Source organism: Myotis nattereri (assembly GCF_964212035.1).
Source record: "Myotis nattereri genome assembly, chromosome: 2".
NCBI lineage: Eukaryota > Metazoa > Chordata > Mammalia > Chiroptera > Vespertilionidae > Myotis > Myotis nattereri.
In genome coordinates, this window is record NC_138076.1 from 158,927,146 (window position 1) to 158,942,488 (window position 15,343).

The 15,343-nt window shown below is 43.0% G+C and overlaps 1 pseudogene across 1 annotated transcript; it reads right to left on the minus strand.

The window, feature by feature from the left end:
* Positions 1-1,728: 1,728 nt before the first annotated feature.
* Positions 1,729-14,016, minus strand: LOC308513901 (mitogen-activated protein kinase 3-like; annotated as a pseudogene). Its single transcript has 2 exons — positions 13,983-14,016; positions 1,729-2,783 (listed from the first exon to the last, which is right to left on the minus strand). The product of its transcript is annotated as a mitogen-activated protein kinase 3-like (transcript).
* Between the last annotated feature and the right edge of the window lie 1,327 nt (positions 14,017-15,343).

The window sequence follows — 15,343 nt, forward strand, 5'->3', positions numbered from 1 at the left end:
ATAACAAAAACAGAAAAGGAAAAAAAGGAAGAGAGAAAAAAGAAGAAAAATTTAAATAGTGAATAATGAGAAGAGAGAGTTGTGTATGGACTTAGAGCAGGGGATCAGAAATTAAATATATAAGTAGGATGATTTTTTTAACAGGGAGTAAAAAGAAGGAATAGGTAAAATCTAAAGCAGGAATAGGGTAAGAGAAACAGAACAACAAAATGGGAAAAGTGAGGAAGAGAGTCTTGGCATAAAGGTAAAGTTGAGATAGAGTAAAATGATGCTAAAGGAAAAATGAAAATAGAATGTAGAACACTAATTCCAAAATAAAATAAAGAGAAAATAAAATGATACTTTTTTTAAAAGGTAAAATAGTAGTAGTAATAATACTGATTAAAAACAAAAATATAATAATTAAAAAGGTAAAATCAAGTGAGGAAAAAAGAAAAAAATAGTTTCTTAAGTAAAAGAGAAAAAAAATAAAAATGCTCAGTAGTGAAAGTCATTCACTTCCTCTTTTGTCACGCCTGTTTCCTGTAGGTAGTCAGGACAGTATTGAGGTTCCCTGCATTCCACTGCTCCTCTGTATTGTAAGCCACGGTCCTGATTTTCAAGCAGGCATTATTTCTTTGTTTCTTAGGTTCCTTTATTTGTGTTTACACAAGGGTCAATTTGTGACTCAACCCCTGGGTGGCAGTGTTTCTGGATTGACCTCCGGGGCTATAAGTCCTCTCTAGCCAGTATTTAGCTTTTGTTTTCCCTGTCGCACTTAATTACTGGTTTGGGAAAATAGACTGCCCCAGAGCTGGTTCTCCGATAGTCACTCCCAGCTCAGATCCCCAGGTTCCACAGAAACAACTCTCTCCTGCAGTCTCCCAGAGTGTCCCCAATTGGGTGATCCTATGTACTGGGCTTAGTAATCAAAAGCAAGGATTTAAAGAGAAAAAAAGAGCCAGAGTAAGTGCGCAAACTCGAGATTTTTACCCTCTGAGACTGTGCGCGCGTCTTTTTCCCTTGGCACTAAGCAGCTGGTTTACTGGTAAAATTTCAGGGTGCTTTTTTTGCGCCCAGACCCACAAAAATTTCCCTTCTGCCAGCAGCCCTGCGGATCCCCTTGCACATTCGCAGATCACACTAGCCTCCACGGCAGTGGGTTTTGTGAGGCATAGACTTCCCCCAACCTCTAGATCCCGTTCACACTTTACTCTCTCCTGCCTGGATCGCAAACCCCCACCTTTTCCCAGGAGAAATCTGACCTTTCCTTGAGAAGGTGCGGAGCTCCTCCGAGTCTGCGTATTCGAGCTGCTAGAGATCTGGTGTTCCTGGGTTCGCAGCTGTTCCCTGGGTGTTGTTGTTGTAGATTCCCTGGATGTATAGGTTTCTGATAACAGCCAGTCTCCCCTTCAAGATGGCGCAGCCTCCGCAGCAGGGCTGGTGGCTCCGGGAGAGATTTCAGCAGCAGTAGAGGCTGCCCTGGTCAGGGGATCCCAGTCTGGCAGTCCCCAACAGTCCCTTGGAGTATAGCTGTCCCTCACCCACAAATATACACTCCCCCTACATCCACACGTTCTCCTTTTGTTCTCTCCCTCTCACACTATCTTGCAGTCTGCCTTCCCGTCGGCAGCCATCTTCCTTCCCTCCTGCTTGGAAGCTTTTAGTGTCCATTTTCTAACAGTCCAGCAGGGGAAGGGCAGACAGGAGGCAGGGCCAAGCCCCAGGGAGCAGAGGCATCTGTTCAAGTTAGGTGGCCTCCAGCATCCCAGTCTGGAAGCAGGTTATCTCCTGGAATATGAGCTCCTTCAGCCACTCCTTGGGTAGATCATCCAGCTCCATGTCAAAGGTGAAAGGTTCCTGGCCACTGGCTCATCTGTTGGGTCGTAGTACTGCTCCAGGTAGGGGTGAGCCAGGGCCTCTTCCAATGTGATCTGTTTATTAGGGTTAAAGGTCAACATCTGGTCCAGAAGGTCAAGGGCTTTGAAGTCTGACTTGGGGAATAGCTTGACCCAGGCCACCTTGGTCTTGGAAGGCAGAGGCTGTAGGTAGTTTTGGGATTTCATGTTGATGATACAATTCAGGTCCTCTGGGGATGGAGAGCCCAGGATACCCAGAATGTGATTGAGCTGGTCCAGGTAGTGCTTGCCAGGGAAAATGGGCTGGTTGGAGAGCATTTCAGCCAGAAGGCAGCCCACGGACCAGATGTCAATGGCCTTGGTGTAGCCCTTGGAATTAAGCATGATCTCTGGGGCCCAGTACCAGCGTGTGGCCATGTGTTCTGTCAGGAAGCCAGTGTGGTGATGCTGAGGATTGGCAATCCAGGCCAGGCTAAAATCTCAGATCTTAAGGTCACAGGTGATGTTGATGAGCAGGTTGGAGGGCTTTAAATCCCGGTGGAGCACAGTGGTTGAGTGGCTATACTTGAGGCCCCTCAGGATCTGGTAGAAGTAGCAGACGTGGTCACTGCTCAGCTGCTGGCTTTTGAGCAACCTGTACAGGTCTGTCTCCATCAGGTCCTGCACAATGTAGACATCCCTCATGGCATCCAGGGTAGGTGCCTGAAGAATGTCTCAGATGCTGATGACATTCTCATGGCAGAAGCGCAGCAAGATCTGAATTTCCCACAGCACTGGCAGTAGGTCTGATGCACGAAGGGGCTGATTTTTTGATGGCCACACGTGTCTTGCCTAAGTGGTCCTAAGCTGAGATGACCATGCCCTACGCACCCTGGCCAATGTACTGCAGCTGCGAATAGTGTGGGCCCACATCAAACAGCTGCCCTGGCCCACCCCCTCGGCTCCCTGGGGCTCCCCACCCCTGCCCCCCTGAGCCACACTGCTGCCATCTTCAATCCTCCCTCCAGCTGCCCCAGAATTGGTTTTAACCAACTAGAGGTCTGGTGCACAAATTTGTGCACCAGTGGGTGCTGCAACCTTTTGAGCAGCCAACCAGACGACCAGAAACTTAACATATTAGGCTTTTATTATATAGGATGTCACCCCGCCTGGCCAGCATGGCTCAGTAGTTGAGTGTGTACCTATGAACCTGGAGGTCACAGTTCGATTCCCAGTCAGGGCACATGCCCGGGTTGTGGGCTCAATCCCCAGTGCAGGGCCTGCAGGAGGCAGCCGATCAATGATTCTCTCTCATCATTGATGTTTCTCTCTCTCCCTCTCCCTTCCTCTCTGAAATCAATAAAAATATATTGTAAAAAATAAATAAAATTAGCCAATGTCACCTCCAATAAAGCCAATAAAAAATATAAATAAATATGTTTTGAAATAAAAATGGAAAATTTAAAATCAACATCTTGCTGAATGTCAAGCTAAAGATCCACAAATATCTTGATTTTCTCTCTCTCTTGCTGTCACCTCTCCTGATGTGAAAATATAGTGTATGATATGAGAATATATTTATCTTCTTTTCAATGTATTAATTAGATATCTTTATTGAAGACCTAGGCAAACCTATAATAGGTCCTTCACACATAGGCATGTCTTACACCACAAATCAAAATGTACAGTTAAAGAATATGGAAAGGGTAGGGTACAATTTTGGTATAAATAATTATTGACTCAACTATTGTAATGCAACGTCATGATAGTAGAAAGAGAAATTGATTTGAGTCAGAAAATCTGGGACCAAGTTCCACTCTCTGTTTATCTGCTGGGTGGTTCTAGGCAAGTCTTGTAAACTCTCCAATCAGGTCTCCCTGTTCATGGCACTGAGGATTAATGATCACTGATGCTGTGTGAAAATAAAATGTAATAAATGTCAGTCTTTATTTTCTTAAATCAAATTATCTGGCCATTTCCCTGCCATGTACCCTGCTGGTGGCCTTTCCAACAATCAGCAGACTAGTGGATAAAGACGCAGTGGTACATTTACACAATGGAATACTACTTAGCCACACACACAAAAAGAAGGATCTCTTACCCTTTGGCACAGCATGGATGGACCTGAAGAGTATTATACTTAGTGAAATAAGCCAGCCAGAGAAATACAAGTGCCATATGATTTCACTCATATGTGGATTCTAATGAACAAAATAAACTGACAAAGTAGGAACAGACTCATGGACACAGAGAACTGACTAACAGCTGTCAGAGGGGGCTGGTGAAAAAGTTGAAGAGGTTAAGAAGAAAAAAAAAACAACAACAAAAATCTCAGACACAGACAACAATATAGTGATTACTGAAAGGAAAGGGGGATGGGGGAGGTAAAAGAAGGTAAAGAGGGGATAATTGGTGATGGAAGGTGACTTGACTTGGGGTAGCAAACACAGAATACAATATACAGATGATGTATTATAGAATTGTACACCTGTAACCTATATAATTTTATTAAACAATGTCATCCCAATAAATTCAATAAATAAAAAATAAACCTGTGATTCCCCAGACTTTGACCACAGGAGAATAGGATGTGACTGTTATGCTAATGAGCTCATTAATACCACAAATACAATTAACAAATGAAGTTGATTATCACTAGCAAACATTCACTACAAAGAGATAAGTTGCTGTACTCCAACCACACAAGTAACTATGTTGCTGGGTTTGTCTAGAAGCAGTCTTTTCATCTCTGCTCATTTATTAGCATCAAATGGATAAATGCCTGGGAATGTGGGCTCAGCTCATTACTTATATATATTACCTTGATTATAATTTGACCTCATGCACATTTCAGTTAGGAGAATCCTACAATATATCACTTCTATTTATGACACAGCCACATCTGCCAAGTCTACAGAGAAACAACATCCTAATCGGAAAGAACAAAGGTTACCTTTGTGCATAAACTGCACATTCATTTAGTCATCGACTTTATTTCTTTCCAACTATCAATGGCTGCGCATCTCCTGGTAGCTTGGATAGAGTTCTTTATTCTCCTAATAACTCCTGAGAAATGGAAACCCTAATGATCAGATCAGTAGATTGGCTTTAATGTGTGGTTTATTGGGGCCAGCAAAAATTAAGAAATGTTCAGACTTTGACTTCTCTAGGACTGGTGCTGCGCCAAAGGACTATTTCACGAGGCCCCTTCACTATCTGTGTCAGAGGGAGTGCATCATCGTTGTAGTTTACACAAAAGTATGCTCTCGCTGTACACCCAAAACTAAATATTCATCTTGTCACCAGCAGCTTTTCTTGCTTCCCAGCCAGAGGCACTGAAGTCGTGGTTCCCAGCTGTGGGTTCTAAACCCTTTACAGGAGAGGATGCAGCTGATCTCCACTGGGAGCTGTCCCAGTCACCAACCCTCAGCACCAACTCATGCACAGCCTCCTTGCTCTCTCCCCTGCCCTCATTCAGAGCCAACCCTTGTTCTAGTCTGTTCAGGCTCCATAATAAATACCATAGACTGGGGGGCTTGAACAATGGACACTTGCTTTCTCATGGTTTGGGAGGCTGGGAGTCAGCGATCAGGGTGCCAGCATGGTTGGGTGCTGGTGAGAGCTCACTCCTTAGTTGCAATGGTCACTTTTTCGCTCTGTCCTCTTCTTATAAGGACACCAGTTCTATCAGATAAGGGCTTCCTCCTTACAACCTCATTTAACCTTATCACCTCCTTTAAGGCCCTTTGTACAATACAGTCAAATGGGGGTTAGGGTTTCAACATATGAATGGTGGGGAGGGGTTGGCACAATGCAGTTCATGGCTGGCACATTGATTCACCAGGGCGCAGTATTCTTTCACACATGAAAAAAAAAAAAAAAAAAGGTGGGAAGAGTGGCTGGTGGGTAGCAATTCACCAGGCTGTCTCATTTTTGCCTTTGGTTCCTGAAACAGCTTCTCCAGGTGGCCCCTTGCAGAGGCCACGACAGAAATTTCTCAGGGAGGCTCTACGGGCTGATGGAGTATGGAAGGGCCGTTTAGCCAAAAGAGGTGGCTCTGGTTATCTAAGCAAAGAATGACTCTGACTGTGGACTGTTACTGCATCATAAGATCTGAGCTGCACTGAAAATGCCTATTAAAAATACCTCCTTCATGCCCGGCTGGCGTGGCTCCGTGGTTGAGCATTGACCTATGAACCAGGAGGTCATAGTGGTTCGATTCCTGGTCGGGGCAAGTGCCCAGGGTTGTGGGCTCGATCTCCAGTTGGGAGCGCACAGGAGGCAGCAGATCAATGATTCTCTCTCATCAATGATATCTCTCTCTCCCTCTCACTTCTTCTCTGAAATCAATAAAGACTTTTTTAAAAAATACCTCCTTCAATGGGCTGATGCTGGAACGAAAACTTACCCCATTGACCTAAGGAGATGAAAGTCAATGTAGTTGTCAGTTAAGAGAAAATGGAGGTAGAAGAAGGAACCGTTTCTTATTATTTTTTTCCTAGTTCTGAGAGCCTCAAGCGAAGGAACAGCATTTTGCTCATGTTTGAACCCCCAAACACCTAGTGTCGTACCTTGCTCAAAAGTGGGTGCTCAGTAAGTATGTATTGAGTGACTGAATATTGCCCAAAGGATTTGCATTTCTTTCACTTCCACATGCCAAGTGCTGAGTAGAACTGATTACCTTTACCGTTAGTATTTACAAGTGTATTTATCCATTTTGTGTTTACTGCCCGAGCCAAACTGAATGTGGATGCCATAGAAAGCCAAGCAATAAACCAACCCAAGCCGTCACATACTAATATTCACTTCCTTCTAGGCTCTACCCACTTTGTGAATATGTTAAATGGAAAGCAAGCAGCTTCTATTTCGGGTGGATATATATCTGGAAATTATTCTGGGCCGCAGTAAAAGCACAACTGATGTGCTATTCACATTGCAAATAAATTTACTCTTTAGCATTGTAACCATGGATTCATTTACTGTATTTTCTGATTGTTCTTATATCAAACAGCTAAATGTTCTGCCTTCTTCAATTTACAGTATTGGAAGTATTTCTGTTTTGAAACTGCACCTCTTATTGGAGGAGCTGGCACTGAAAGAACAAGCAAGTTAACAGGGTCAGAAGAAGGTCTTGCCTGAAGCACAAACTTGGAATCACCTGATGAAACGATAAAACAATTGGAAAGGCGCCAGGCTGCAGCCTGAGGGGTAGCAATGCCCAGGGATTTGTACCTCACACAGGCCTGACCGGTGGGCTCCTCTCTAGATGCTAATGTATCTCTTTCTTGACCTAACCCAGACACATCTGTTTGTGAGGAAGGAACAGAATCCCTTTCAAATTAGCTCAAGAAAAGGGGCTCTGTTCAAAGGATACATCTCTTGTGGAATTCGTGGAAAAGCAAGGCAAAAATAAAAATGAACCTCAAGGACAAAGCCAGAGCTTGTCTGCGACGCTCTGCACACAAGTTCCCTGCCCTTCACACCAACATCACAGTTAAGGTGTCTGAGCTCTTAATGCCCTCTGTCTCTATGCTACCCAGAGTTACCAGCAATATTACATCACCTGAACTTGTTGGAAAGCAGAATCTCAGGCCTCACCCCAGCCTTAATCACAACCTGCATTTTAGCAGAGGTAGGGCAGGAGGGAAAGAAGGAGGGAGAGAGGGAGGAAGAGGAGGAAGGGAGAGAGAAAGGGAGGGAGGGAAAAAGGGAGGGCGGGAGGGCGGGAGGGCGGGAGGGAGGGAGGGAGGGAGGGAGGAAGGTGGGAGGGAGAGGGGAGGGAATAAGAATGAGCCCTAACCAGTTTGGCTCAGGGGATAGAGCATCGGCCTGCAGACTCAAGGGTCCCAGGTTTGACTCCGGTCAAGGGCATGTACCTTGGTTGTGGGCACATCCCCAGTAGGGAGTGTGCAGGAGGCAGCTGATCGACGTTTCTCTCTCATCGATGTTTCTAACTATCTATCCCTCTCCCTTTCTCTCTGTAAAAAATCAATAAAATATATTTAAAATAAAAAAAGAATGAGAATAGAATTTAATTGGCTGGTTGCTTGGCAGTAGACTGGCCATCCCTGAGGCAAGAGGCCACCCTTGATTGAATTCTGGAGGCGGTGGATGAACCAAAGGCCATGGGCAGCAAGAGAAGTTAGGTATTGCAGACAAATTGGCTCCTCTGTGTATTTGAAATGTGTTTCTGAGTTCAGTTGAGCCTGAGTACATTTTGAATGTTTAGCTCCTGAAAGAGTCTACACTGCGAGCTGATTGTTATCCCCTTTATGCACATCTCCTGAAAGTGGGCATCCTCGTCTCTCAGGTGACTAGAAATGTCAAGTGTCATTTGCAGAGTGAGTGTGTGGCTATTTATGAGCATTATTGTTACACCCAATGAAAATAGTAACAATAAATCCAGTGCACTGATAAACTAAAGAGAAAAGGGAGCTCTATACAATTCTTACCAGTTCAGTGAGCCAGTAATGAGCTCTCCCAACCTCTTCTTCTCTAAAATCTGAGTCTCTCCAAAGCAGGATCACACTGATGCTTGAACATTATTGTTACACCCAATACACCCAGTGGTTTCCGTGCCTAGAGATACAGAACAGAGCTGTGTGTCATTTATCTTCAGGGTTGAAACCTAACTTGAGGAGGCCAGGCTGTGGTGAGGTAATTAATAATTGTTTTTATAGTTGTATGTACCTGGCATTTTTCTGATTAAATTTGAAAACTGATTAAAAATTAGGCAAAAGTAATAATAACATTTTTTCCTGCTTTGTAGAGCTGAAAACTAGCTGGAGAAGCTCCTGAGTGGGGACACATGCCAAGAAAGAGAGGAAGGCTGTGAACACAAGGGTCCAAAATAGGATAGACATAGTTTTTCTCTCTCTTTCCCTCTCTTCTCTCATGCAAGCATGAATCTATGTTCTACTTTTCAGCACACAGAAATGTCTGGTTCTTATCTACTAGCAGAAACACAGAAGCCCCTCCAGAATCACAGGCTCGGCATTTCTACTAGAGCCCATTTTCTGTGTCCTGCCAATGAGCACACATTCAATGGGTCCTGCTCTCTGATGCCAGCCAGCCTCAGCCCCACCCTGAGTTCCTGCCCGGAGCACTCCCTTCTTGTTAAAAGATACATTGGCAACTGGCCTTTGTTAAGAATGTTCAGATGCAACCATGAGGTAAAGAGAGACCTAACAGAGGCTCTCACTCCTGATGTTACTTTTATAAATATATGAATACAAGGAAACAGAGGGAAAAGAACTTAGAAGAAAAAATTTGTTAAAACTGGTTCCCAGAACAGCATCTGCAGGTAGATGCTTTCTTAAACCATGTCGCTCTGATGCATGTTTCCAACATGTGCCAAGTGGTGGGTACCTGATCCAAGATGGGCCAATCATAAAGTCTCAATACTTAGTCATGGGATTGGTCCAGGAATAGTCACATGGCCTAAGTAAAGCCAATCAGAATTCTATGCTGGGGTGGTGTTTTTTTCCAAACTTGAACTGAGGACAGAGGACCTTTCCTCTCTGGTCTTGGAACTATAAATATATGAGACTCAAGCTGCGGCCACAATGGCTCCAGACACTTGAAAAGCCAGTTCAAGCAAACAGGCTGATGCTCAAAAGGGCTAGGATAAGGAATAAGACCAGGAGGCCTCATACTGTTTAAGTCCCCAGGTTCACCGCTGCCCTTTTCTGCTTCCCTTAGTTCAAATTCAGTTCCTTTCGCTTGCCACAAAGAGATTTCCAGCTAACCTGCCTATCCCCTCTGTTGCTGCTATAGCTGTCCTCAGTGAACCCCCCTTTATAAAATAGAAGTATCTCCTTAGAAGCAAGCAGATTTGGCCGAGATGGATTGCACATACCAGACTCACATGCCTATCTGTGTGTGCAACAAGCCAGAGGGAGTCCTCCCCTCACTGCACAGAGAACATTCAGTGGGCCCTACCAACACAGAGCACAGAGGACTGGAGGGGACATCAGAGACCATGTGACCTTGGTGACCAGTCACTTCACCACTCTGGGACGCTGTGTCCTCATTTTACAAAAGGTATACAAACAAAAATTCTGTTAGAACTAATAAATAAGATAGCAAAGTAGTGGAATGCAAAGTCAATACCCCAAAATCAGTTTCATTTCTATACACTAACAATAAACAATCTGAAAATAAAGTTACAAAAACAATTCCATTTAAAATAGCATCAAAAAATAAAATGCTTAGGGCCTAGCCAGGTAGCTCAGTTGGTTAGAGCAATGTTCTGATATGCCAAGGTTGCAGATTCAATCCCTAGTCAGGGCACATACAAGAATCAACTAATGAATGTATAAATAAGTGGAAAAACAAATCAGTGTTTCTCTCTCTCTCTCTCTCTCTCTCTCTCTCTCTCTCTCAAACCAATAAATAAAAATATTAAAAATAAAATATTTAGAAATTAACCAGGCAGATAAAAGATTTGTACAATGAATACTACAAAATATTGCTGAAAGAAATTAAAGAAAACATAAATAAATGGAAACATATCCCATGGATGTGAAAACTTCATGTATTGGAAGACAATATTATTAAAATGTCGATACTAGCCAAAGCAATCCACAGATTCAGAGCAACCCCTATCAAAATCCTGAAAATAGCTTTTGCAGAAATAAAAAAGCCCATCCGAAAATGCATGTGGACTCGCAAGAGAATCAGAATAACCAAATCAATGTGTGTTGTTGTTGTTGTTGTTGTTGTTGTTGTTGTTGTTTTGGGGGAGAATAAAGATACTTCTTTATTCATTAGTGGCCTCTGCTCATATTTGAACAACATTAAAGGGGAAAAGTACATTTAATATGCTTGAAAGAGTTTGTTCTCTTAGGCAAGTAACCAATTCCTCTTCAAAATCTTGTTGACTCTGCTTTTTGTTGAGTAAGCTTTCCCATCCCTTTTTATTTAATTAGCAATGGTAATTTCAGCCCACTAACAGAGAGTACTTATTATATATCAGGCACTATTCTTAGCAGTTCACCGGTATTAATTTATTCAATTCTCACAACTCTGTGATACAAGTAGGCATTATCACCCCATTTCACAGATGAGGAAACTGAGGCAAAAATGGTTAAGTAACTTGCTGATGTCACAGCTAATAAACAGAGAGCCAAAATTCAAATCAGTCTGTTTCCAAAGTCTATGTTATGCTATACTTGTTTTCTAATTCCCCTTCAGAAATTATCAAAAATTTTATATTAGTGAAGTAGGCTCTATAGAAGCATACATTGTCCATTTGTTATCTACTACAAATGTTCTGTGATATCAGAAAAGGTCATTATTTTAAACTCAACTTTTTATAAGCTGAAGAATTTTAAGGAAAATTAGAGATGACCATCTTTATTTGAATAATGTTTCCCAGCCATTAGAATGAGCAATTACCATTTGATCGATAAAAGCAGTTCCCTAAAACACCAAAATGATAGTTGATTTTTAGTATACATATTTTAGGCATTTACCACATGTCTATGAAAGCAGAAAATTGTTTATGTAATTCCTCTTTCATATCTGCTTCCCTCCCTTAACCAAACACCATTTTTTAATTATTTGTTCCAAAAGCAAATTTAATATTCTTCATGTTTACTACACTAAGATTCAGTTCATAGGAAATTCTGCACAGCATGAAAGTTAACTCTTTCCATGGGTTAAAAAATTATGATTCAGGTAAGCAGCTTAAACTGAGATTGAATTTTGACTGCCATGTGGAAACGCAGCCACCAAATGCTTGTTGTGCATTGAGAACTGGGCCAATGACTTAACAAAAGGGCCAATGACTCCTAAGAAGAGAATGATCCAACAAGACAGTCCTCAGGCCAGCGGTCTTCAGGTGAGCTTCTCACAGTGTAAGATGTTTGTACTATTGTTTCAACTGCTCTTACTCATGCTCCCCTTCACTGGTATGTTATATATATTGAAAAGGGAAGTGCATTTTCCCCCCATTAAGTCTGGTGATTTTTTATAGTGGAGACAGGGGCAATTAGCTGTGATGCAGTTAGTAAAACATAAGGGACTATCTGCCACGTGTGACCCCTCCTCCTAGACTACCTTGGCATCTGCACAGTAGCTTGGAAATCATTTCAGGCCTCATCTCCCCTCTGTTTTATTTGGTCCTTTCAATATCAGAGTCCCCTCAGTCTCTGACTTTTCTGGTTTAAAATTTAGCTTATTGTCTTCCCTATTTGGACAGATAACAGGCTTAGACTGTTTGCTTTTGCTTTGCCTCTGATTTGAGTGTTAGGCTTTGTTTTGTTGCGGGGGGGGGGGGGGGGGCCGGGGGGGCGGGAGAGTAGGGTTCCTGTTATTTGCCTTTATTAATCTCCACAACTAGGTCAATTCCCCTAACTATATACTCTCATTTACCATACACATCTCCTCTAGAACCCTTAATGTGTATCACAGTTGTGATTATGTATTTATTTGTCTGCACTGCCCAGTGAATTTTAAGTTCACCATTGTATCCCCATCATCTTTTACAGAACCTGATATATGGGTCAATAAATTTTGTTGGATGAATAACTGTATTGATTAAGGTAAGGCTAAATGGCTAAAACAAAGAGACTCAACAATAATTTAAAGATTTTTTTAAAAGACAGTTTATTTTTCACCTAAAAATTAGTGGTGACCATTCCATGTCAGTGGGTGGCTCTGTCCCATGTAGTCATTCAGAGACCCTGGATGTTGTTCTCCACTGCATGTCAAGGTTGAGTTGATGGGTTCCAACCAACAGAAAGAAAGAAAATACCTTGGAGATGCCTATCTAAGTGTCTAAAGTCCCAGAGCTGCTAGTGGCACACATCACTTCTCCCATTCCACGTGGAAGGGGAGGTTGATAAACGGAAGATACAATTTTGTTATTATAGAAGGAAAGAACAGAATACATTGGGCAGTTAAGAGTCCCCACCACATAGTGAATGAATGGATAAAAAAATAAATAAAGTCCTCCCAACTTCCACGTAGCAAAACATCATTTGCCCTTCACCTTCTCTGGCTTTCTGCAAAGGTCACCAAAGTCAACAATGGGACACCCAATGCCCAACAGCCAAGGTCAGATGTCTTTCTATTTGGTCAAGGCAGCTGGCACCAGTGCTGCTGAACCTGTTGGTTTATGTTCTTACAACCCCAGGGAAGATCAACTGAAGCTGCTCCTCTTAGTGATGCTTGTATTGCCAATTCCCTCTCTCTGGGACTCAGGCTTGAGTCCACAGTGGCTGAGCTGAAAGGCAGGTAGAGTGATGGTACTCACAGTTAACCCAGCCCTCTAACACTGGACCATTACTCAGACACCAACTTCCTGAACAGGGAGTCTCTTTTGAATTCTTCCATAGGAGACTCATTGGTCCTTTGTGCAAATACTCCCGGGGAAATTACCCCACAGACAGACACCCGCCCCACCCCACCCCCTGCCCCAATTACCCAGGCATGTCTGAACTAAAGGACTTTACAGACACAGTTCTTAAATTAAGACCTCAACAATATGGGATAAAGAAAATAAAGCATTTTAAGATGATCAAAACTCACAGAATTGTCAACAAAACAGAAAAGGGTCTGTGTGCTGTTTCGGTTACTATTGCTACATGGCAAACACCTAAAACTTAGTGGCATACAACAGGCATTTTATTATGTTCACACTAGAAGCCCGTTGTATGAAGAGTCACCCAATAGACCTTCCTTCCCCTGGCTGCGGGCACCGGTTTTCCTCCGGCCCCCAGGACCCAGGCCTTTGGTCTGGCCGCAGCGGAGAAGCCAAGCCTCTTCAGTCTTCAGTCTTCACTCCGGCCAGAGCCTTCAGTATTCGCTCCATGCCTGCGTATGCAAATTAACCTCCATCTTTGTTGGGTTAATTTGCATGCTCACCTGATTGGCTGTTAGGCGTAGCAGAGTCACACCAATTTGCATGTTTCTCTTTTATTAGTGTAGATTATGACCTGATTCTGTGGGTCTGGAATTTGAACAGAGCACAGCAGGGAGGGCTCGTCTTTACTCTCGGATATTTGATTATTCAACTAGAAAGCATCAAAGATTGAGGATTACTCAATGACTGAGAGGTGAAATCATCTGGCAGGATTGATACTGACATGTGATTGATGTTAATGATTGATGCCAGTGTTCAGCTGAGATCTCAGCTTGGCTGTTGCCTGGAATACCTACTGGTATACATGGCCTCTTCATATGGTCTCTCCATGTGGGCTAATTGGGTTTCCTCATAGCATGATGGCTGGGTACCAAGAGCAAATGTCCCAATACAGGAAAGCAGAAATGTATAGCATTTTTATGAACTAACTTCGATAGCCACATAGCATCACTTCCATTATACCCTCTTGGTCGAGACAGTCATAAAGGTCTATCCAGGTGCAAGAAGAGGAGACACAGATCTCACCATCTGATGAGAGGAGCATCATAGTAAGAGCATATGCATGGGAGATATCATTGCTATCATCTTTGGAAAACACAATCTGCAACGTGTGTCTAGTTCCCCCAGTAAAAAGCAGATTTTTTAAATAAATAAACCCATTAGCAATATTTTTGACACAGTAAGGATCTCGAAGTTTTGCTTTAATGACTTGAAAAGCAGGGTCATATAGTTAATGTAGACCAAAATATTTTTTCCTATTAAAATAAAATCAAAGCTAATAGTGCTCAATGGCTTTGAAGATCAAATGGCCAGACAGACTATCAATGTGTTTATGTCACATGTATACAGCCAAAATGAAAGAGTGTGATAATGGACGATTTAGGAATTACTTCTACACCATGAGGGGCACAACAAACTATAAGGTAAAGGAACTATTCCTCTTGCAGCTTATATTTCTTGTAATATCTTAATTACTGTGTCTGAGTACCAAATGTCCTCAGACCTCAGCAGCCTGTGACAGTAACACAAGGCCTACATCTTGCTGTCTTCCAGCCTCCATTTACAGTCACGAGGTTTTGCAGTCGCTGCTACCTCCCCAGCCTCAAAGTCTCACCCACGCTGAGAATCTCCAGCTGTTATGCTGAGAAATAATTGCTGTTCACACCCTTCTGCTCCAAATGTCCACTGTCAAAAGGCTATTCGGGGGGAGGTGTCCAGACCCCACCACAGCTGCAGTGTCCACTGTAAGGACATGGGACTCTAGGGACCACACTCTCACTTGACACTCTGGTGCCACCCTAATCCTTCAGGTGCCAAGCTGCACCCTGGGGAAATGGCTTCCTCACCATGCTGACACCCAGACACCAGGCAGGTGCTGTTGGTTTGCCAAGACTTACAACATCCCTCACCAAAGTGGTCCCTTCTCTCTGCTGTCTCCCTCCACTGCTGCCCGAAACGCCTTATACTATCAGAGTCAGACAAACAGAAACAGATGGGTTCTATTCAGGGGTGTGAAGGATGAACGAGGGAGAGAGGGAGAGTGGGGGGCAAAGTATCAATAGTTGGTGGATCTAGAAGGCAAAGATTATACATCTTTTTGTTCTATTATTTCAATTTTTCTATAGTTTAAAATATTTCAAAATAAAACATTGAGGAA